The sequence below is a fragment of the Taeniopygia guttata genome, chromosome 1 (assembly GCF_048771995.1).
Source record: "Taeniopygia guttata chromosome 1, bTaeGut7.mat, whole genome shotgun sequence".
Lineage (NCBI taxonomy): Eukaryota > Metazoa > Chordata > Aves > Passeriformes > Estrildidae > Taeniopygia > Taeniopygia guttata.
The window spans coordinates 109,787,483-109,810,228 of record NC_133024.1 but is presented as its reverse complement, the minus strand read 5'-3'; the positions used below and the strand labels follow the sequence as shown (position 1 = coordinate 109,810,228).

The following is a 22,746-nucleotide window of genomic DNA, read 5'->3' as shown; positions in this document are numbered from 1 at the left end:
AGAAATAAATAGGGAAATGTGATAGCATGCATTTTATATGATTTACCCATGGTCAGAAGTGAAAGCAGTGACCTGATAACAGTGACCTGATAAGAATTTCTAGTTTTAATATACCTGAAGAAGGGACAGATTTACTCCCACTATGGAGCTGTATATGGCTGGTTTTGGTCATATGGAAATATGTAGCTTCTAGGCCCAGGGGTGATGGGGCAAAATCTAGAGTAGCTGTACTCCTCTATGTATGAGTAAACTGGCTGTATTTCTCTCTTAGTCAGAGGACAGTCATCTTGCTTTTTAATCTTAGAATATAAGCATGGCTGAATCTCAGAGAAAAGGCTTGAAAAAAACAGTAAATTTCTTTTTCTTGTTATACTGCTTCGGACACCCTTTTAAGAATAAAATGGCACGGCCAAGCGTGAAGTAACAAAGGAATTGTAAGCAGTGGCCAGCATGTGGGAAGTCAAAACTATCTACAGCTGAAAATGCTCTTATTAGAAATGAAGGGCAAACAGGAATATAATTTATTATTGCCTCTCTATGTGGCTTCAGAGATCACATAATCCAAAGTAAAAAATGGCATGCATATGTTCCCTAAGATATTCTTCACCATAGAGGGGCTATATATCAAAACCTTATTTCCTGGTAATGAATTTTAAATAAGTGCCCAGGGCATCAGGTCACTGATGTTTCCACTTTGCAAACTGGGTGGGCTATGAAAACCCCTAGAGCCCTTCAAAGGCGCCTTAAAAAAAAGATCCTTAGCTTTAACTGACCAAACTTTTCAAGAAAAATACCTGAAACAATTAGGAGAATGAAAACCAGGAGGTCAGATTACTTGGCCCATGGCTGAGGATTTACATAAATAGGCCTAACCTTTGACTTGAAAATAAAAGGTAAGTACAGAGCCCTGACAGAACAGCAGGTCACTGGTATTTACTCTGTAAAGTACTGCCTCTGATGCTATGACAAAAATGCTAGGAATTCCACTGATCACTGTGTGCTGATAGGGCTCAAAGGTATGCAGGCAGCTAACAGAAACCCAGCCTACCTGACTGATCGAAACTGCATTACTCCCACGCATTTATAACCCACAATCTTTGAGCGTGGGAAAGCGTGCAAGGCCTCAGAGTAATTCCTCAGGGAAAAAAAAAGAGAAAGTTGCTGTCCTGAAACATTTTTTTTTTGGTAGTTTGGGCAACATATAATAAAATTAACAAAAATTCTCTGAGTGAGCATCTTGAGACATTTCACAGTGTGTGCTGCTGTTCAATACCAGAGCTGGTATTGCCCATGCAGGCTGAGATTGGTACCACATTCAGCATCTTGGGACTTTGTCACAGATGAGTTGTGCTTCAAGTGTTGAACTCATAACCAGCTGTAGGAAGCCAGTCCTTGGCTCAGTTTTTAACTGAGGAAACTCTAGACATCAAACCTACAGGAGAAATGCCATGCTGTGTATTTGTGCTACATTTTGTCAAGCAGTGTCTGTGTGCTCACAGGTGAGAGAGGGAAAGGTGAGCAAAACAAATTTTTTGTTGTTTTTAGTCCTAGTACAATAGCAAAGATGCTTTAGATATTTTTTCTTTCTACATGGCAAGAAAGGAGGACCCCTGTGAAAGTGGAAACAGTAAGGTCAGAGTTTTTATGTTCATGTTTTATAGAGAGAGATTTGGTTTCCTGTTCCAGTTTGAGACACAAGCACACACCAAGTATCCTGCAGGCTGTTTCAAACTTGTTTCACTAATTAATCAAAAGTGATCCATTACAGAAAACCTGCAGGAATGTCAGAGATGGATGCTTCTGCTCTACTGTTTTTGACTTGCTTGTTGCAACAGAGGGGGAAGCTGTTAGTGCCTGTCTAGTAAATTATTGAAGGATGGTGTAAAAGAGCCTGCCGCCTTCCTCTTGAAGGGCCAGGGAGCCTGGGGCTAGCCAGTCACATGCTGCTTTCCCTGGCTGCTAGACCAGTGTGGGGTTCTGGAGGGAGGTGGAGGAACACCCCACAGCTGGGTATTGATCAGAAGAGACAGGCTGGCCCCATGCCCTGGGCACTGCCTGGCCAAGTCCCAGGACTGGAAATCTGTGAAGGCAGTGCTAAAGCAGAAGGAGACAAAGGCCACCTGAGGATGGCCAAGCAGGGTGTCCCAGCACCCATGTCTGACCAGCATGGCCAGGGTACCACTGGGCACAGCTTCCTTTCCTCTCCAGCCAACAGGCATGAACTCAAAGGGAAGTTATAACTCTTTGAGGGACATCCTGTCTGGAGAGTGTTCGTGGTGACTACAGCCCCTTTGGTGTTAGTCCTCGTGCCGCCCCTCACCACCCTCAAATGCCTCCTCCAGTGGACCCCACTGGCCCTGGTCTCTGGTCTTCCTGAACAGATCAGTAGCCAAATGGCCCCTCTTCTGAGTCAATTCTGTGATCCCTTCATGCTAGGAAGGCTGCACTGCTTTGGTGTCTGTGTGTAGGCGTGCTGTGCTGGCACTGTGTCACCGTGTCACTGGTGCACTGGGCTTGGAGGCCACAGGGCAGAGGTGTCACCTATCCAGTCCCTGTACTGCGCTGCCATGTGCTCAATCTCTTGCTGAGCTGACCTGCTCTCATCATCTGCTCCTGTTTGGCAGGCAGGCTGTTAAGGGCAGCATCCCTTGTGCAGTGCTGTCCCTGCACAGTCCACTCACAGACTGCTCTTGAGTGCTCTCAGACTAGATTTTGGCCAGTGAGGTAAATTTTGTGGAATGCTGAACTTTGTACCCTTACCTTGACCAGTGAAGCAGCAGACTGGCTGTACTCTTCTTCTGATTATCTTTTCACTAAAATGTCCAGTATGTAAATCTTCTTATCCCATTTGGCCATCCAAAACATGTTCTGGCTTCCTGTGAAATGCCTAAGGGCAGTATTGAATTCATCTTTATGTGATCTCTGATGGTAGGCGGCTTTTTCTTAATGGTGCTTGTGCCATTCCATTCTTGCAAAACCACAGGAAAATATTTAGTGTGACAGGACTTTCAAACACTGTGCTGCCACTTGCTTTCTTCAGATAATTATTTGCTTTTTTTCAGGATCACTGTTAAATGTGACATTCACCCTGATATTACCTACTGGCTGTTCAGTTCATGCACATCCAGCTTTTCCTTCAGTCTCTGCATCTAATAGAGCAATACACCTTTCCAGCCCCTCTTTTAGCTTCTGCCTTGGAGGTAGAACTAAACTTTGACTCTCTACAAGAATTGAATGGAATTTGTTTGGGGAACCTGTTGGGGATGAACCCTGATCCCAAAAACTCACCATCAGTCCCTTCAGTGCCTACAAACTTGTTTTGCCCCCGACCAATAAGTGCCTCTCTCAGCAGATAAAAGCAAGAATTTCATAAAATTTTAACACCAGGGAGACTTTTTCTTCCCCAGGTATGTATATAAACATCTTATTTATTCCTCCGCTCATCCACTTGCTGTGCTGCCTAATTAAGGTAAGACACTGGCCCTGTAAAACCCAGATCAGCCCAGCTTGCCCTCTTTTGCCCATGGATTTTCCCTCAGACCTAGCAAGACCACAATCCAGACCAGAGATCTGCGTACCTACATTCAATGGAGATTAAGATGCCCCTTTTTTTTGCTTAGGATGGTTCCACTCCAGGCACAGCGCTGTCCCCAGCTCTGTCAGAGGACTCCCTTGAGTGGTATCCCCTGGGTTGCTCAGCACAAGCTCTCCACACAGTTGTAAACTCCTCCAGGGCCCTCGTGTAGCTCAGGCTTGTTAGGTTGCTTCCCACTGCACAGAAGAGCTATTTCATATATTCACTCATAGCTGGAAAGCATAAACATTCAGCAGCAAAACATTACTCAAAGTCATAAGGATGGAAGGCTGCAGTTGTAAAATCTTGTGTGGAGAAGCCCATTTTCTCTTGTGAAGAGCTCTCAGGCACCATATCAAGCTTGTGTTTTGCTAGAGGAGGCATCAGCTGAACAGCGGCAGCCAAAAGGCATTGATTCTTTTCATTTATTTTTAACTTTCCCATTGAAATGCCTGAGGGAAAAAAAAAAGAAAAGGGAAATCACTCCCTTGGAGAACCATTCAGCTCTGGGAAAGATACCTGCTGCAATCTAGAAACAAGCTTGTTCAGGGAACAGCCAGGCCAAGCATTGCCCAGGGGGCTGGAGTTTGTTCTTTCCTGATCTATTTATTTTAACCGTGAGCACAGCCACCTCTTTCAAAGGCTGTTGCTGTAGGTTTGGTTTTTGGTTTAGGGTGGGAGGATTTTTTTTTTGTTTGGGTTTTTTTTCTTTTTTGTTTTTGTTTTTGTTTTTTTTTTTGTGGAGAGCTGAGCAGACTCCAGTCATTGGGGTGGAACACAGCAAGAGCAGGGAGAGCCTGAGCCTGGGCAGCCTGGGATGCATCAGCCAGCCAGTCACAAGGATGCCTGTCATGTGCTGCTGCTCCTCACACAAAGATCCCTTTCTTTCCATGCCTGGTGGGTTCTCCATCAATGGGAGGACCTTGTCCTATGAACAGAAATCAAACGTCCATAATTGCAGTGTCACTGATAAAAACATTACTTCTTTACCAATTTGTGTGAGCACTTTGACCTCCTGCCTCAGTGCAGCAGACTTGAAGATTCTTTTTTGTCTCTGGCTCTTTTGAAGGCTGTGCTGGAAATACTGTAGGAAAGTTTATTTGGGGAGTATTTTTGATCCATCTCAAGCAAAAAGCTCAGTTCGTGCACTTCAGTCAAAATTGCACTGAATTGTCTGGAGTGATTGCTAGCTCTAAAGCATTTCAGGTTATGGTTTATTTTTGCTTAAATTTAGAACTGCTTTTGCATGAATAGCTAGTATTATGTATTTTCAACAAAAATGAGAACAAAATTTCTGCTCCACACAGCTTCCATTCCTAAAAAAAAAAACCAAAAAAATTAAGAAGGTTGAAAAGAAAAAAATTTCAGTGCTGAATAGCATGGCTGAGCAGCTGTCTTATTTTTTTCTTCCCTAAATTGGATTATTGCTATAACTGTTCTTTCTAAGTTAAGATCTCACTGGGGGAAGGAAGAAAGTTTCTAGGTTTCCCAGCAGGAAAGTCTTTAACAAGAAGTTAATGTAGGATAATGAAGGGTCAGGAAACTCGTAAGCACAAAGGGATTGTCCAGGAGGCTGTGCAGAGAGGAGTGCAAATAAAGATACTAAAGAGGAGGGAAAATGTGCAGCAACTCTTTTGAATTTTAACCAAGGTCTTCATGCCACAGACATCATCCTGGGCACAGCAATCAACAGCACCCATGGTCAGTGTCCCAAGTTGTCACAGAGAAGAGAAATTTCTTGTTTTTTCATGTGTTCTTCTTTAAAGGGAAATACCTTACAAGTGACAGGATTTAAAGTCTAGAAGATGCATAGGAAGACAATGCTGTTTAAACACAAAGATGAACTGAAAATGGAGTGAAGCAGATATTTTTGGGATTTTGAGATTATGCTGGAAGTTTGGATTTTGAGATTATGCTTGAAGTTTCTAACATTTAACTCCAACAACAAGGAAATAGAGCAAATTAACTGGGTTAGCAGACCACTTAGATTTGCTGTTGTTTTTCAGTCAATAGGTCACTCCCCTGGGTTAAGGGTTGTGCTCTGCCAAGCAGCAGGATTTTCTAGCTGGTTCTGTATTGATGAGAAAATAACTCTCGGATTCCATGGTGCCGTAGGTCATCAATAAAATAAAAAATGATTATGTTCTTCAATACTGCAAAATTTCTGCCTTTAGTACTCTTAGAGTATTATGTTATATTTCAAATATACCAGCAGTTTTTAAATTATATTTGAAGACCATCTCAGCCAATTTATTTTTGCAAGCAGTTTTATAAACATTATCTTCTGAATTCCCCTTGAGATGCTGTGTACTAACTGTGCCGATAACTAATTCAGATTTATTAACTAGAGTGGGATTTTGCCAGTTAAGTCCCTTTAGGGTCAGGCTTGGACCCTCACAAGTGTTATGGCCATGGAGACTATTTCATCATGCAGATGTAGGTACCTCTCTGGCCTGTATAGTTGTGCTTGCATTGATACCCCTAACAGTGAAATACCTTGCCAGCTTTAAACACTGCATACGACGAATGGGAGACAGCATGAGTAGCACTGAGTTCCATGAAGAGATCTGTTGCTGAACAATATTATTAGCAACAGAAAAAATGCTATCTCATCTATCAATTTCAGGATATTTTATTGTCTCCTGATAGGATAAGAAGATTCCACATTCCTTATTTCAGATAGAAGTGGTTTTTATCTGTGAAATGTCCTCACTTCTCAAAAACAGATGCCACAGGCTAAAATACTTAAATACTGAGGAAAATCACAGCTCTCCCCTTTCCTTTTGCCCTCAACAAAAATGAAGTCTTGGCTAGCTACTGGCATTTTTTTTTAGGAATTATGCCTGCTCAGTTATTTTTTTTTAATATTGCTGCAACTTTTTTTCCCTGATTCCTGCAGAAATGAGGCTTATGCAATCCTGCTGCTTGCGCTTGTATCTTCGTCACTTCCACACCCCCGAAATCTTTTGAACCTATTGACAAATTTCAACCCATTGATCTCTCAAAGAAAATCAAGTTCCTACAAGTTTTGTGAAAATAACCTGCTCACAGAGAGGTTGGCTGCAATGCGAAAAGGCACCATTTCAGAACGAGGAAAACCCACTTTTAGGAAAAGTGTTTATTTATAGACACCTGTCCATGGGGAGCATTTCAGGGAAAGCCATTTCCTTCTTTGAACTGAAGTCAATTGAGTTGAGGCTCTGGTCTTTCAGCAGCCAGGCTTCAGTGTACTGATCTCCACTGCATGAGGGGATACTGATTTGTAGTAATGATTTACCACCTTAACTGCATTTAAAGCAAATTATTTTAAAAACCACTTAATTTTCCATTTCCTCTCCTTTTTCTCCCCTTACTTTTTGTTTAGAACCAAAAACTGCCCAATAGCCTGTCTCTTAAGACCAAGACATTATGCCCATCACCCTAGAAGTCAACCCTTGACCTTTAACACTGTCACTTTTCTCTGTGGATTCTCTAAGGTTAAAGTTACAGAATTGCTGAAACAGATAACAGAGTGCAGAAGGCTGAAAAGTACTGGGACGAACCTTCAGGGACAAAGTTAATCTGTTGGAGCGTTTCCTGTGTGTACTTTGAAACCTCCCAATTTAACTTGATCAAAGCATGAGCCGACACGTTTCAGCTCCCTACTGAACAAACAAATTTGCTGCTTATCGTTGTTGCCACCTCAGCCTTTAATTTACTTTACTTAGTAAGCCAGTACATGTTAAATGAACAACCTGGTTACTACAAATGCTGGGTGCTGGTCTCCAAAAAAGGCTGCAGTTTCCCTGACATTATTTAGCTCAGCACATCACAGACCCTGTTTTTCACCACAATCTCAGTGTAACAGGGAGCTTAAACCATGCACAACCAGAAGCCTCTTAGGGACCACTAGATCCATCAGCATCCATTGGCTTATATTTCAATATCTTGGGAGTCTACCTTTCTTTTTCATTAATTCCCACAGGGCATAGGTGAACTGAGAAAATAAATGGTGGTACTTTCAAAATACATTGGTTAACTCACATTAACTCCTTTCAAAGCATGTATGGATTAACAGTTCCTTTAAACATCACTTTTAAAAATCAAAAGCAGTAACTAATACTTTTTAAAATGTTCTGATAGTTGGGATTGTTTTTTCCCAAAAATATCTTTAGTCAAGTTGATAATAACAATAGTAAAGACTAATGTGAGGTGTTGCATGAAGGGAGCATGGCCAGACATGATAAAGTAGCTGCTTTCTGTTTTTAAACCAAAACACCTTGGCAAGTGTTTTCAAACCAAGTCTAAAGTATATTCATTGTTTTCCACTTATTTAAATCCACTGGCCCATATTTTCCAGCATATTTGTCTTCCCTTATTCTCAGAGAAATTGAGTCCAATGGTTTGATTCCTGTGTCAACTGTCCTTCAGTGCTTCTCTGTGGCTGCAGAACCCCTGAACTAGGAAATTACTCCTGTCCCTTCAGGGAGTAGGTTTCTGCGTTCATCATGCAAATATTGAAATATCCTGGGCTAGAGGAAACAATCAGTCAATAAACCAACTTCTTAAACCAACCTTCCTGCCAGAGCGATGATAGAAGGGAATTTTGCTTGATATAGGTAGGTACAGAAATAACCTACTCTTCATCCAAACCATGGTTGCCTTTGGCAGCTTCTTTCATTCTTTCAAGTAAAACTGACTTCTTAAAATATTCTGCAAGGTCAGATATTAACCATAATCAGTTTTGTTCTACTTCTGTGTTCATCACTCATTAAAAATGCAAAATACTTCGACAATGTAAGCAATGATGGAAAATTTCTAAAAAAGTGCAGTGCAGTGATGTCTCCTCTTGGAATTAATGGGACATGTGTGATGCTGTCCTGAACAATTCCTTCAGTGTCATACAGAGGCTTGTGAGCATCTCTGTAGGAAATGGTAGGGCAGCCAGCCACATGGCAGTGTCTGCTGACACTGACCAGCCTCCACAAGTAATTCAATAATAAATGTATCGTGTCTTTCCCCATAATAATCACAGACTAGTTGAGTTTAGGGGTTTGTGAAGTTTGCAGGTGATCTATTGGTTTTGCTGGCATGTAAGACTCTTTCAGTTCCACAAGGTTCCTTCTCAATGTGGACTTGCACGGACTACTCTCTTTCTCCATGTTATTAATTTAAACAAGTTAAACAACTTATTTTCCCACCTAAATGAAAACTGCCATACATAGAAAACTCCTTGCCCAAAAGAGGAGTTATCACAAATAAATTACCTGCATTTTGGGTTTAGCTTTCATAAATTATCTGTAATTATTGCAAGATAATGTAAGATTTATCATTTTGCCAACCTGGTTTCAAATTTGTCTAAGGAAATCTAATTTTAACTAGTTGCCATTTTCAAGAACAAATTTAGGCAGCAGAGTTGACAGTGTAATGTTTCCATGCTTCTCTGGCATGAAGCAGAACTCTAGAAGTATTCTCCAAATAGGGAAAAGAGCAAGTTTGTTCTGGACTAGGTGGTAGTCTGATGCTTGTTTTTCACATTGGGGTTATTGGAGAAACAGATTTAAACCCTTCGTTGGCTTGATCTGGGTTTCTCATGCCAGGAGGAATTCCCCTGACATCACTCCATCAGCTGCTCTGTGATGGGTCTCCTTAAATGGGTCTGGCCATATAAGCTGCTTGTGTTTCTCCAAGAGATGTTGTCTGCGTGGGTTTGAGCACTGCTCTAGGATGAGGGACACTCAGATGCTTGCTCCTGAGCCAAGGATTTTTTATTTATAAAAAGTGGACACTTCTCCAGTGGGTGGGCTTGGAGAAGATGCTTTTTTATTTTTATCAAATGACACTGGTGAGGAAAACACCTAATCCTGAAATTGAAATCCCTACATCAGCTCCAGCAGCCTTGACACATATTGTCTCCTAGAGTGATATAAGCTGGTTTTTATACCAAAAATTTTGTTTTAACATCTGTTTTTCCATAAGATTCTCTATTTCTTAGCAAGTCCACATTTTGTAAAAAAAATAAGGTATTTTATAGAAATTTCCATAGCAGCTCTAGAGAATAGGAGGTCAAAGGACTGGTTCCTTGGGCTGCTCTGTGGACACTTTCACTCAGTCCTCAAAGAAACTTCAATCCTTTGACTCTCTTTCTCATCCCAGCTGGTCTTGGCAGAACTAATCATAGAACACCACAGCTGATGCTGCCTGGAACATCCTGCTAAGGGCTGCAAATTCCCTTGCAGGTATTCCTGTCTGTGCTGAAGCAGCCAAACAAGCCAGGGCCCCTAAATAAGCAGGGCTGCACAGAGGCCAGCAGCCCAGAGGTGACCTGTCCCATGTGTGGAGCCCTCACACAGCTAGTAATGGTTTTTAAAAGTAGAATGGAAACAAAATATTTAAAATCCCTTACAATGGAGTCACCATCAGCTGCTGCTCAGCTGTACTGGAGGCCTTGTCTCAATGGAATCTGGCTGAATGGTTGGGAAGTAAATTCCACACACCCGTGGTTACTAAAGGAATAGGAGCCAGGATTTATCAGCCTTACATGCTCCTTGGTCCTTCTCTTCTGGATGAAGATTAGTTGTACTTTTCTAGGTGGTTTTGTGGGTAGATAGAGACAAAGGACAAAATAAACAGGAGGAAAAATATCTCTATTTCTGTGGCGAGGCCACCTGCTAGTGTCTTCTCAGGGTGGTGGCCTCATTGTGTGTACTGCTCCTTTTTTCCTCTACAGACAGCCAGTGTTCCACACATCTGCAATTTTCCAACCATGAGTTAATTCAGACACCAGTTTTAGCCTTCAAAAATTAATCTTTGCAAAGCATCTATGTCAGGAAAACTGCTGTCCATTAGTAGGAAATTATTCAGAAAGAGGAAGACAATTTGCTTATTTATGTAAGAAATTGCTGTACAACTAAATACAGATATAGGTCAGTAAAATAAGTTCTTTGATCTATTGCCACAAGAAATCAGTGTAAATATGTTTCCTGATAAGAGTTTCCACAGCATAATTGCATTTTACAAACTGTATAGTGTGCTATTACTCAGGAAATGTGTTCACTGATATACATGTCTCCACTCAGCCTCATGGCTGAAACGTTTGCTTTTTCTTTTATTTATAGTTCTTGCACATTTTTTAATAAGGTGATTAAACTCATGAAGGCATGGAAGAGAGTACAAACAGGGAAAATTTATTCTAGAGCATACACAACCACGATTGAAATAGACACCAGTTGACCGTTTTCAAACATATGTAGGTTAGTGGCATTTGAGATTAAACTGCAAGGCAAATATTAAGAGGGATTAATTTATAATGTCAACTATGACTGTTCTGGGCTTCATCCTTTTGCGAGAATAGCTGAGAGCACAACTCCATCACAGCCGTAAAAAGGCTTGTTCTTCATGGAGTTTTGTCCAGTTTTAGGGGGAACAGTGCTCACTCTAGAAACTGAGCTTGCTGAAGCTGCTTATGGAATGCTGGTGGTATTGGATGCTCACCAGATCCTCACCTTAGGGCAGATTTACCCTGGGCTTTATTGGGATTGCTGATATGGGAAGATGGGAATGATCATAGTGCAGTTAGAACTCCAGCTGTGATTCCCTATTTACTAGGGATGCTGCCATAACAATGAAAGGTATCCAGGTAACTCCTTTCAAGGTTTGTGAACCTACCTGAGCAATGCCTGCTGGATAGAAATTGTTCAGCCAGGCAGGACTCAGCTTATTAAACATTGTCTCAGCATGAAAATATGTATATGAGTGTACAGGTTTAAGCAAAGCCATCTCATCAGATTTAATATGGGGATATGAAAAGAGCATTGTTAAGAGTGTCAGGGAAGTGGTTGCAGTAGTGTTTCTTTGTTTTGGAGAGCACATGGTTGAGCTACCAGAAAGATAACACTGCAGCAGGATGGGAAGAGCAGGAGTGCATCTCTACACTCAGGTTACAGAGGCTGGGGTTGGACTATTGTGGGCTGCTATAAAGTCCCATTTTGCCTAGGCATGGTATTCGTGACAAATAATAAACAATCCCCTTCAGGCTCCAGTGGGATGTCAACCATCCTCATGGTCTGTAGTAGGCAGCAGAGGGAAAAGCAGCGGGTGACTCCCAAGAGAGAGGATGTGGTTCTGGGTTCATGGCCAGAGTGGGAGGCAATTCCCGCATCCTGCCTTTTCACTGGGTTCTGGAGCCAAACGTGCTGCTCTGCACATTGTGTTCTTGTCATAGCAAAACAATTTCTACAGCTGTCTTCCCTGCAACAGCTTCAGGACAAGGCCTTCCTGGGGCAGCCTGAGGGAAACTCTTGCTTTTTCTTATGGGAGGTGCAATGTGCAGTCACGTGGAGGACAGCCTGAAATCAAAATGAAATTGAGATCTGATTTGTCATTGTCTGCTGGTTTTGGAGGAGTAAAGGAGCCATCACCATTGCTTGGGATTTAAGTGAGCCTTGTGCTGTTCCATGACTTTACTGCTCCTGGCCTCTCTCCTCAAGGTATCTCCTTTCAATATTTTGGGAACCAGTGTCTTTGTGTGACTGTGAAATGGTTCAGTAATACTTCCCTTCCTTCTAATGCACTTGGAGATTGACTGGTGGAAAGCATTTGGTGGAACAGCTCAAGTTCCTGATGGCATTGCAGTTCAGACTGTGATCAGGTTCTGCAAAGGTAGAAATGGTTTTTCTTGTTGTGATTGTAACTCCCAGAGTATGCAGAAAAACCTTCTCCTTAGAGATATATTGGATTGTCCTTGCCATAGTTGTTAGAAATTTAGATTTATCTTTTTCTCTGTCCATATTTTTTTTACCTTTTAAAATATGTTGGAATCTTGATTTTTTTAAAATATCTTTTGATTTTTTTTTTTATCTTTTAAAATATGTTGCAATAAGATGGAGAAAATAAACCTATAAAAGAATATATTATGCATATATTATAGGCAGATACCAGAAAACAACTACATTCGTGTTGCACACAGAGTCTCAATTTGGCTGCTTTGGGACAGTACACTCTCTAATTACATGAACAAATATCAGTTTTGAAATCATATGATATAAAAATATTGACTATTTAAACCTTAGACAAACATGAAAGTCCCACCAGTTATGTTACTTCTCCTCTGCTCTGTTGCCCTTATGGGTATGACATTCATTTTCTGCAACAGTTCACTGACAGTAAGTGGGGATTGTAAGTGTGTTCAAATGTTCCTGACTCCAGTGCTTTCCTAAACAGGGATAGATGTATTAAAATTTTGAAAGGCTTTCCTCACTCAAGCCCATGAAGATCGCTAGCAAGGCCCATAGCTGGAGAGCAGAGAACCTTGGCTGGGAGGAGGATGTCCCATCACTATATATTAGAAGAGCAGAGCTTATCTTTTCCAGATTTCTGAAGAGAAATATGAAGAGAAGTCTGGAGGGATTTCAGAAGATATGTAAAAGGGATGTAAACAAGGATATGTAAAATAGGAATAGTCTGACCCAGGCAGAAAATTGTTTTTCTAGTCTGTGTGAGGGCATCTAACTTGAGTCATCTTACTTAGGGATGAGAAAGTTAAAGTAAGGCTCTGGATACTGAAAGATAAGGCTATTGATAAGACACCTGAAAAGCATGAAAAGAAATTAGGTGTCTCCTTCAGACAGGCATCAGGCTTTTCCTCAATCTCTTCCCTAGCAGCAGTACTTGAAGAAATGTTTCCTTCTGTCCAAGAACTTCTCTAGTGGTTAAAGACATTAATGAAGTCTGAGACAGACTTTTAAGTCCCGTTCCTTGACTGCTCCTAATAGACTGCATGAACTCAATCACACAGTTTTACATCCCTGAACTTCACCTTATTTCTCTGTAAGACAGCCTTCTGCTTTCAGTGTTAGGTGCCTCACACAGGCTTGTGAGGACAGACTTTATGTAAAGCCAGCAAAGTTTTGCTGGGGGGAAAAAAAGTGTAGTGTAATCATAACATCTTAGAGTTATTATCTTTTGCCATTAAAAGAATTGTATTTTGGCATGTGAGAAAGGGAAGAAGGAAAGATGTTCGTTAGCAGCTTCCTTCCTTGGGCTCTGAGCTTCCAGAAGTGTGAGCACAGCTGCAGAGAAGTGTGAGCACAGCTGCAGTCCCACAGCAGCCTCAGCTGATGGAGCAGCTGCCTCTGCAGTGCAGTGCCATCATCTGCTCCTCTCCTTCAGACCCACTCTATTCCCTCCAGCCCCTGCACTGGATGTTTTCTGCTCCTTTCTGCAGCCATTTTAAGGTGTTAATGTGGAAGAAAGCTATCTGTGACCTTTTGTTTGTGGAGATAAGGAAGGCTCTGAAGTGTGGCAGGACACTCAAGGTGCCCCAAGGTGCTGCAGGAGGGGGGCAGAGTGGTGGGACAGAACAGCAGAAGTGGTTGTTGTGGACAGAAGACACAGTGACTGAGGCAGCCAAGGAGGTGCAACCTTTCCCTTCAAGCCAGAGCTCCCTGGTGTGATGGAAGCTCCTGCTGAGACTGCCTGGCCTCCCTAGAGCCCCAAAAACAACAACATTGCCCTGACTGCTGGGGAAGTGCAAGAATGAAGAGGAGAAAGGAGAGGAGTGAGGATGCTGTAAGATGGGACTACGATCAAGAATTACTTTAAGAGAGAGAAATAGGAATCTGAAAGTAGCATGGGGAAAATGCTGTTTCATGGCTCTGCAAAGTTGACCAGACTGGGGTTATTAAGAGAAGCTTTTCTAATAGTCCAGATATATCATTTTCCCACAGTAGAAAGTGCCAGATTTGCTTAAACTCTGCAAGGAGTTGTGGTCCTTCCTCCCTACCTTAGAAGGGATGAAGTTGAATTAATAAAGGTTGAGAGAAGGACAAGGATGAGTGAAGGCACAGAGCATCTCACCCTTTTCTAAGGGGAGAGGCAAAACACGATAATCACCCTGGTGTCTGGAAAAGCGACCTGGCAAGGACAGAGAGGAGCTCTTGGGTTTTGGTCCTTCATGGGATCATCAATGATGTGGTTGATGGGTAAGAAGAAACTGAAGGATGAGGTGTTTCACTACTACTTGCTAAAAAGGGGGGTGAACACCCTGACAAGTTACAGACAGGATGATTTAGGTTGAAAGGAATCCCTGGACATAATCTGGTTGAAACTAAGCACTTCCAGCTTAGCTCAGGATTTGTCTCCTCTGGTTTTGAATGCAGGATGCAGATCCTACAGCCTCTCTGGGCAACCTCTTCTAATAGTATCTGACTGAAGATTTGAAGCAAATTAAGAAAGTGGATAAAATGCATAAATCAGATCATTGGATATGTTTTACTTATAGGATGCTATCGAGTGGAAAGTCTGAATTGCTTCATAAAATGACCAAAAGACAGCATGAAAAACACTTCCTGAGCTACTAAAACTGTCAGCACAACATCTGACTCGAGGCAGCAGGTTGAGGAATCGGCATGAGTCCCACCACAACTTATTTGTCCTCCTCTGCCCTGAGACACCTACTATTGACCACTGTCAAAGGTCAGTATTGGTTTTGAAGGGCCTCTGGTCCACCCAGCGTGAGGGTCTTTGGTCTGATCAGTGGGTGACCCAAACCTGCCAACACATCAAGCAGGTGAAAATGCTGCTCTTAATGCTGCCTTCAATTTTCACAGGACAGCTGCCCAGGCAGGTTCGGACCTATTTCCATCAAGCATTAAAATTTGGTTTCATAACATGTATTTTTCTGTCAAACTTTGTGAATAAAACAGTGCAGGAAGATGTCGTGACTAACGGGAAGATTTTTATTCAGGCAGCAGATGAAGTGGGTTCGTTTTAGAAAGGAGTAGGAGTCAGAAGAACATTCAGCTTAAGCAGACAGACCAACCCTGGTTAAACTGAAGGGAAAAGCAGTGTCACTAGGACCTGCATATCTGATGTGAAAGACTAGGAATACAATACAGGATTTATTGTTTGGGTTATACATTATCCCAGAAAACTGTGGTTTTATAGTGGCAACATCTGACCGCTCGCTATCAAGAGATAACTTGAAAGTGCTGCATGATAGGAAAGCTGTTCTTTTCTTGTTGCAGTTATTTTTACTGACAAGCTTTCAGACACCATGAAAGAGTCCACTGGTACTCAGCAGCAAAATAATGTTCACAACCAGCCAGAGGAAGATTGAAGGCATGAACAACAGAGCAAATGAATACCCTGCTGCCTCTCTGCACACATAGCTGCTTGTTCCACCTTCAAAAACAAGTAAATAAAACTCACAGATGTTTGGATTCAGAGATTAGATGATTCCTCAGTGCAGGAATGTCTTCCATTTGTTGGGTGCAATGTGCAGCATCTTGCAGGAGAGATGCTTCTTTCTGCAGCAGAGCCCCCTCACTCTCACATCAGACCCCTCCTTTCCCACTCACAGGAGCTGATAATCTCTTCGTTGCAGAAACATTAATTGATTGCTTGGGGGGAAAATACATCGAGAAGGAATGCAATACTTTATTTATAGGTTAGTTGTTGCTTTTCCTCCTGTAAATTCACTTCTGCCTTCACTTCTGGTAGTTGATTGTTAAGGAGAACAACGCTGTGATCACAGGCAAAGGCTTTCTGGTGTCTGTGTCTTCTTGCTCTAATTTCTGCTGTTCCCCTGCTGCACTCAGCTGCAAAGGGAAGTTCTGCACCAGCTGTGGTGGTGTCCAGACCTCAGGATGGCACAAACCAGGCACAAGGGCTCAGCAGGCAGGTCCCAGGCAGGGGACAAGCCAAGGGACCTGTGCCAGGTGCAGTGCCTTGGTCTGCAGTTCCAGCTCCAGAGGATTAGTGTTGCCGGGAATGTCATGGCTGAGATCTGGTAGATGGGCAGGTGGAGTGAGCTCAGCCAGGTGTCATCATGGACACCAGATCACCCAGTGTCTATGAGCAAAGAGATACCCTCATTTCCCCTCCACATGCACTTGCAGGAAAGGGGAAGCCTAATCCCTGTCCAGTGGGGCTACGTCAGATGAGCAGCTCTGGAGCCAGGACTTGTCCTGGATGGCAAAGGAAGGGCAAGCTGGATGCCCAAGTCTGCACATTGCAAAGATGGGGAGACAATGAACACGCACATTATTTTGTTTTTGCAGCTTATATCTTACCCAAGCCTTTATTTTTAGGGATCTCAGTTAGAACAAGAGAAATAGCAAAGCTTTTAGTAAGATCAGTTTCTCTAATGACTCACCAAGTGCTACAAAGTCAAAACAGGTTGCTTGTGCTTGAAAGGTATAAAACATGTCATTTTTATGGTTACTGTACAAAACACTGCATATATGCATGCAAGGGAACATTTTAAAATCTCATAAAGCTTTTCTCTTGTGCAGCTAGAGGCTCCTTTCTCCTGTTCTTTTATTCGTGTGTCATGATTTGTATTAAGCATTATTGCTCTGCAATTAAGCAAATTTCCTCACTGCACTCTGCCAGTCAGTGTTGCTCCTTTATACTCCCAAAAGAAAGGAGGAATTAAGTTGATGTACCAGTGTCCCAAAACAGATCCTTTTGCAGTCCACTAGAATCTTTTCATTGGTGTTAGAAGGGGAATGGAGTTCTGTGAGCACCAGGGAATGAGTAATACCTGCATCTGACCTCCAATAGAGACCTGCAAGTCCATCAAATGTCTGTTACATAATGCTATTTTCAACAACATTAATACACCTACATTTCTTTAATGTCTTTCATTCCAAATGAAATTTCACCACCATAGAGGAAAATGTGCCTTTACTGTTGTAATTACACAAGATTTGACAAGAAAAATATCCCTTTCAGCGAAGTCTGACAGAAAAACAAAATTCCAAGGAAATAAAATATTGTGTAATGCAATTAGAGATTTTGCAAAAAACTTTTGAGGGAAATACTCTGATTTCTTCAGAAAAAGAAGACAGCCATTTTAGGATTTTCCATTAGTTTCTTAATCTCTCCCCCCTTTTTAAAGTTTTAAAAAATTTGATTTCATGGAACAGGAAGCATACAGACTTACCCAAGCCCCTAGAGGATATAAAAGAATATTAATAATAGCATGTGATATTTTCTTGAGTGGAGAATAATTCTTGTACATCGCATTCCTTTTGTAAGTTAGGGGACACCTCTGCTACAGCACCTGATGATTGCTGATGTGGCTGATCCATGACAAAGTCCCACTTCCACAGCAGCACCTCTACCCAGGCCCCCACAGCTGGTGTGGAGCTCACCTGGGTGAGCTGCAGACAAAGGATGCTCAAGACATCCCTGCATTGTTTTTAGACCTGCCTGAAAGGGACTCTGAAAGGAGTTTATCTGATAAATTAAAGCAGTAATTCATACAATAAATAGTTCACATCTTTGAGATCCTTGGTTTCTTTGTATAAAAGTAAGTTACAAAATCCCTGGTAGGACTCTGAAGGTGAAATGGTCTTTTTCCTCCTCTTCCTTCCTGCTGGGGAACTGTGCCAACTGGTTGCTCAGGGAATTTGTCCTTCTTACCATGCTGGTTGCAGGATGGGGATTTCTTGATGAAGACTGTCCTGAGGATGGGGATGAAGTAAAAACTTAACCACACTCTTCCCTTGTAACACTGGCTTCACAGGAGCACTTCCCCTCCCTAGGCCATGGAGAGGTTTTACAAAAGCAGGTGGAGGTGCATCACTCCCATATGGAACTGTGGAGAATGTCAGATTCTGTGGGGTTCTTTCTACACTGCTGCTCTGTGACCTGCACAAGCTGTCAGAAAAAAGGAAAGAGTTAAATGTGATGGCTTTTGGGAGTGCCTTCCCAGCTTGGTGCAGGTATTTCCTGCCCGACAGCACAAAAATGGTAATTCATGGAGTAGGATGCACATTTCTTTCTGCTGTCTGCTCATTAAAAAAAATTAGTGATGACAGACATGATCTCTAGACTGGCTGTTCTGTGTGTTGCCCCATGGCTCTGGCCTTCCCCCAAGCTAGAGGGCTCGGTGCTGGTGAGTACCAGGACAAATTTCCAGGGCCCAGCCACACATTGTAGCGGTGGAAGGAAGAGCTTTGAATGGCCTCTAGTCCCTAATCCTATTTACATCCTCACGTGGTCAGAGAAACCTTTGACTAAAGTGGTCTTTGAGTCCTGGGAGAAATGTGCTGATCTAGGTCTTGTGCAATGCCACAGACTGGGGACAACCCCAGCAGGGAGGAGTTTTACAGCAGGATGATGGATCCATTGTTTCCCATGGATGGCTGAGCTGACCTGCACTTCAAACTTCCCAGGTCTGGCCCAGTAACTGCTCTAGGCTCTTGCAAATGTGGTTTGCATGTCCTCCTCCAGGACTACTGAGCTGCTCTGCTTCTTCAAGATCTTTAAATTTGGGTTTCCCCACAGCCAGACCTTTCTCAAGCTGCTTAGCTTTTTTTTTTCCCTAGTACACCCACATAATTACTCCAGCACAAAGAGTGGGCTTGTGAAGCAGCAGCATTTTAAAAAACCACAAACTCTGATCTCAAGGCAATCTTTCCCTCCCACTTCCTCCCCCTTCAAGCAGGGGTGTCAGCCGTGCTGTTTCTTTCAAACTTTCTCTGAGTCATCTCATCAGGCAGCTTGTAAATACTTGAATGCATCCATCAATGTCAAGCCAAAGTAAGTAAGTAGCAGCACATGCTGTGCAATGGACTTTCCCTTGCTCACATTTCTCTCACACTCAGGGATGCAGAGAATTTAGGGGTGACCCTATCTCCCTGTACCATCAGTATACATACAGAGATGTCATCAAAAGTGTTGTCTCATCACGAGAACGAGCCATCAGAAATAAGGTGAGCTGCTTAAATTCAAGAAGGCTTCAACTTTTCTGAAACTCCCACTACTGCATTATCTAGAGTGGAATGCCTTCATGTGAGATGCTCCATTCATTTCGTTCTAAATCTAAGAAATTTGAGGACCTGCATTACCAACATGCCTTTGAGAATTTGAGAATGTGTCATTGCCAACCATTTTGGACCAGCTGGTCACAGCATTATGAACTGTTGCTAGAAAAATATTATGTTTTCATATTACAAGGGTGTAATTTGCTGTGTCATTGTTGCGTACTAAAATCTAAAAGGCGGAATGTGATTCAGAGGGTGCATGGAACAGAAACCACCTCCTCAGAAGGCAAAAATCTCTGCTGAAGAGTAGCAATGCTCCCGAGTATGACTGATAAACATGTGAGTCTTGTCGTGAGCTAAATGGCAAAATATGGACCCTGCACCAAGGCTTTGCTCAGCATAGTGCATAATTCCCTGGTTTGTCTGCTAGAAGGCTGGTTTACGGTAATGAAATCATGGCAGTGGGAAGAAAGGAAAAGTATTGCAAAATGTCTGAGTTATTCCCTCCAGATGGCTTGGAAGGAAGGTCTGATGTCATTGTGATATTTGCCTAATAACTCCAAAATGATCAGTTGAGGTGGATGAGTGTACTCTCAAGCAAGTATATGTGTGGAAATATGCTCCTCCCCAGCCCTTCCACTCAGACAGGTTGGTTATGTGTGAAAATTACATTGTGAGCCAGGAACTCAAGCTCAGTGCTACCTTATGGAGCAGACTGGGGGAAAATTGGCTGAGTAAGAAGAATGTTATACTGCAAAATGGAAGGGAAGATGTTCTGAATACTCTTCCTCCTCTCTGCTCCAGCCCCCAGTGAGAGCTGAGCACAAGTCCTGCTGTGAGGGGCATCTCCTACATCTCTACTTTGCTTTTACAACATAATGCATGGAGATCTCCCTCTAAATTCAGTGGCCTGTCAGAGTAAGATACTGGTTAAGGTGAGCACAGATGGTAGAACTGATCCACAAGCAATTTTTCCCTGCCATGACCAAGAGACATTTCAAGGGTTGCCGTTCCCTCTTTTTTCTCAGGGAGTGCAAGTTGAAAATCAGGATAATTGCACAGCAAAAATGCTTTCCATCTCACTCCTTTATTTACTTTTTTTCATGATTTCCTTCCACTCCCAGGTGAAGGAATGTAGGCTGTTTGAAGAGCTGATCTGCTCGGGTGGGGCATTAACTTAATTTGAAGCATTGCTGAATATTTAGTCATGTTCTGTAGGAGTATTACAATCAGAAAATTCTTGGATTCCTAACAAACTCTGCACGTGAACACGATCTCCAGAAAGAGAACAAGTGTTTAAAAACAAGGCTCTGTACACAATTCTGAAGTAATTTAAATATAAGATATATATATATATATAAAATTTAAGTTAAAAACATCTTGCAGTACTACATTACTGACAGCTGAAAGTCAGACACCAACTGTGATAGCACAGATCTGTAAAGTGCTTTAGGGAAAAATTACTAACTGGTATAAATCTGATTTTAAAATAAAGATAGCACAAAGAGAAGTTTGAGTTAATTTAAACAGGATCATGCCATTTACAAAGATAAGACTCTTTACAATGGTCAAAATGGTGAACCAACAATGGTTTATGAAAGTAGCTCTCTTATTTTTAAATCCATTAGCTTGTGCTGTGGTATGTGGCACCTTGCTTTTGTGACTTATATCTTGAAATCAGGACACTTCCCAAGTCTGCTAAGGGCTATAGCAAGGTTGTCTTCTCTAAAAGATCTTGTGTTTTCAAAAAAAAAAAAATTCCCATTTTGGACAAGGATGAACATGAGTGTTTAATTGAGCATTTAATCCAGGGTTTACAGAAGTATTTTCAGTATGGAATCCCTTTGTCTCCCTTTTTCTCAGAGTAACAGAAGTACACATGTTTTTTAGAAAAGCATAAGTACTTGATTAAGTGATGGCTTTATAAACAGGCCCTTTTCTGATCCTTCAGACCCAGTCTAGAGATGGAAGTCTCACAATGCACACTGGAGTGGTGTGCAACAAGAACTGGACCCAGAATTTTCAAACCAGGTCCACTCATCGTTCACACACACTGGCTTCTGGCTCTTTTGGTATCAGATTTCAGAGGAAGGTAGAAATTGTTGGTACAGCACAAATGTTTAGAGTGAATACGCTTTCACTGTGTGAAAGATGAGCTCAAGCTGATGGTGGATGACAGATTGGCTGATTTATCCAAATTCCATGGACAGTTTTCCAGCTGTAACTCCAGAGCCATAGTCAATATGTAGTCATCTAACTACTTCCTGGAGAGGCATAACAAAGTAATTAGCTGCCTAAGCTCTATCAGATATACTTGCCCCTGTGTGCCCACAAAACTGCTCCTGTGAAAGTCAAAACACAAATATGGGAGGAACTCCAAGCCATAATGTTATGTTCACAATCAAAGTGAGGCAAAGGCAGCTGCTGTATCAAAAAACTCCCCCTAGCTTCCGTTGTCAAAGGCAAATTGGCTTTCAGGTCTTAATGGTCATTTCCCAATCCCTCGTCTGCCCAGTGGCTGAGAGCAGCTCCCACAAAGCCACGCAGCATCATTCACTCTCACACACCACGTTGACTTCAGCACCGAGGTGCATCTCATGCCCTGACTTATCTTGGTACGTGCTGCCGATGAATAATTCAGGACATCTCCAGACAAGTTTACCATTTCAGTCCAAGTGAATAAGCAGCAGTAACAAATTCGATGCAAAAGTGTAGCAACAGACTGTGTAGCTAGTGCAAAGCAAAGAAGGTTTCCATGGACACACTTCTGCTCTGTCAGGAGGCTGTAAGAGAGAAATGCAGCATAAGGACATAAGAGAGGATGGACTGCTCCAGAGATCAGCACAGTTGTGTTTGCCTGGCCGGTGGGGCAGGAAGGTGTGATGAGATCTGGAGGCAGGTGGCAGGATGAAAGCTGTGCCCATCCCTGCAGTCCAGGGCTGCCCGAATTTTGCCAACAAGCTGTGCCTGTTAGTCACTGCTGGTGTGACAATGGGCTGCACTCCTGGCACTGCAGCTGTGCCAGATGCTCGGAGCTCAGGTGCCAAGTCACACCGTGCAGGACACGCTCACACACAGATGGACCTTTGCACATGGTTACAAAGACACTTTATTACAATGTTGAATTGCTTTTGGGTACGCGGCTTCCTGATTTTAACTTTTTTAGCCAGAAATTGTACCAAGCAGCTCCGAGGCTTATGTTAGAAACAGGCAGAATTCTTGTGACAATGTGTTTGGCAAGGATAACACTCAGCAGATTTCAAGGACATTTTGACAGGAAACTTTAATATACATTGTCAGTGCTATAACGAAAAAGAATATCCTCCTATTAACATGTATCTAGATTTTCTCCTTGATTGTTTGGTTAATGATCCCAGCCTCGTTAGCTGCTACTAGGGAAGATCCAGTAGCTAGAGG

At 42.3% G+C, this 22,746-nt stretch overlaps 1 long non-coding RNA gene across 7 annotated transcripts in view; it reads left to right on the top strand.

Annotated features, from left to right (window-relative positions):
* The window catches only part of LOC115496981 (uncharacterized), a 90,067-nt gene that overhangs the window by 24,170 nt on the left and 43,151 nt on the right, over window positions 1-22,746 (top strand). For 2 of the 7 annotated variants that reach the window (XR_012058195.1, XR_012058191.1), the window contains exon 2: window positions 14,835-15,028. The exons of the other annotated variants lie outside the window; for them this stretch is intronic. This is a non-coding gene — a long non-coding RNA (uncharacterized lncRNA). The remainder of the gene's footprint in view (window positions 1-14,834; window positions 15,029-22,746) is intronic. 7 annotated transcript variants of the gene reach the window in all.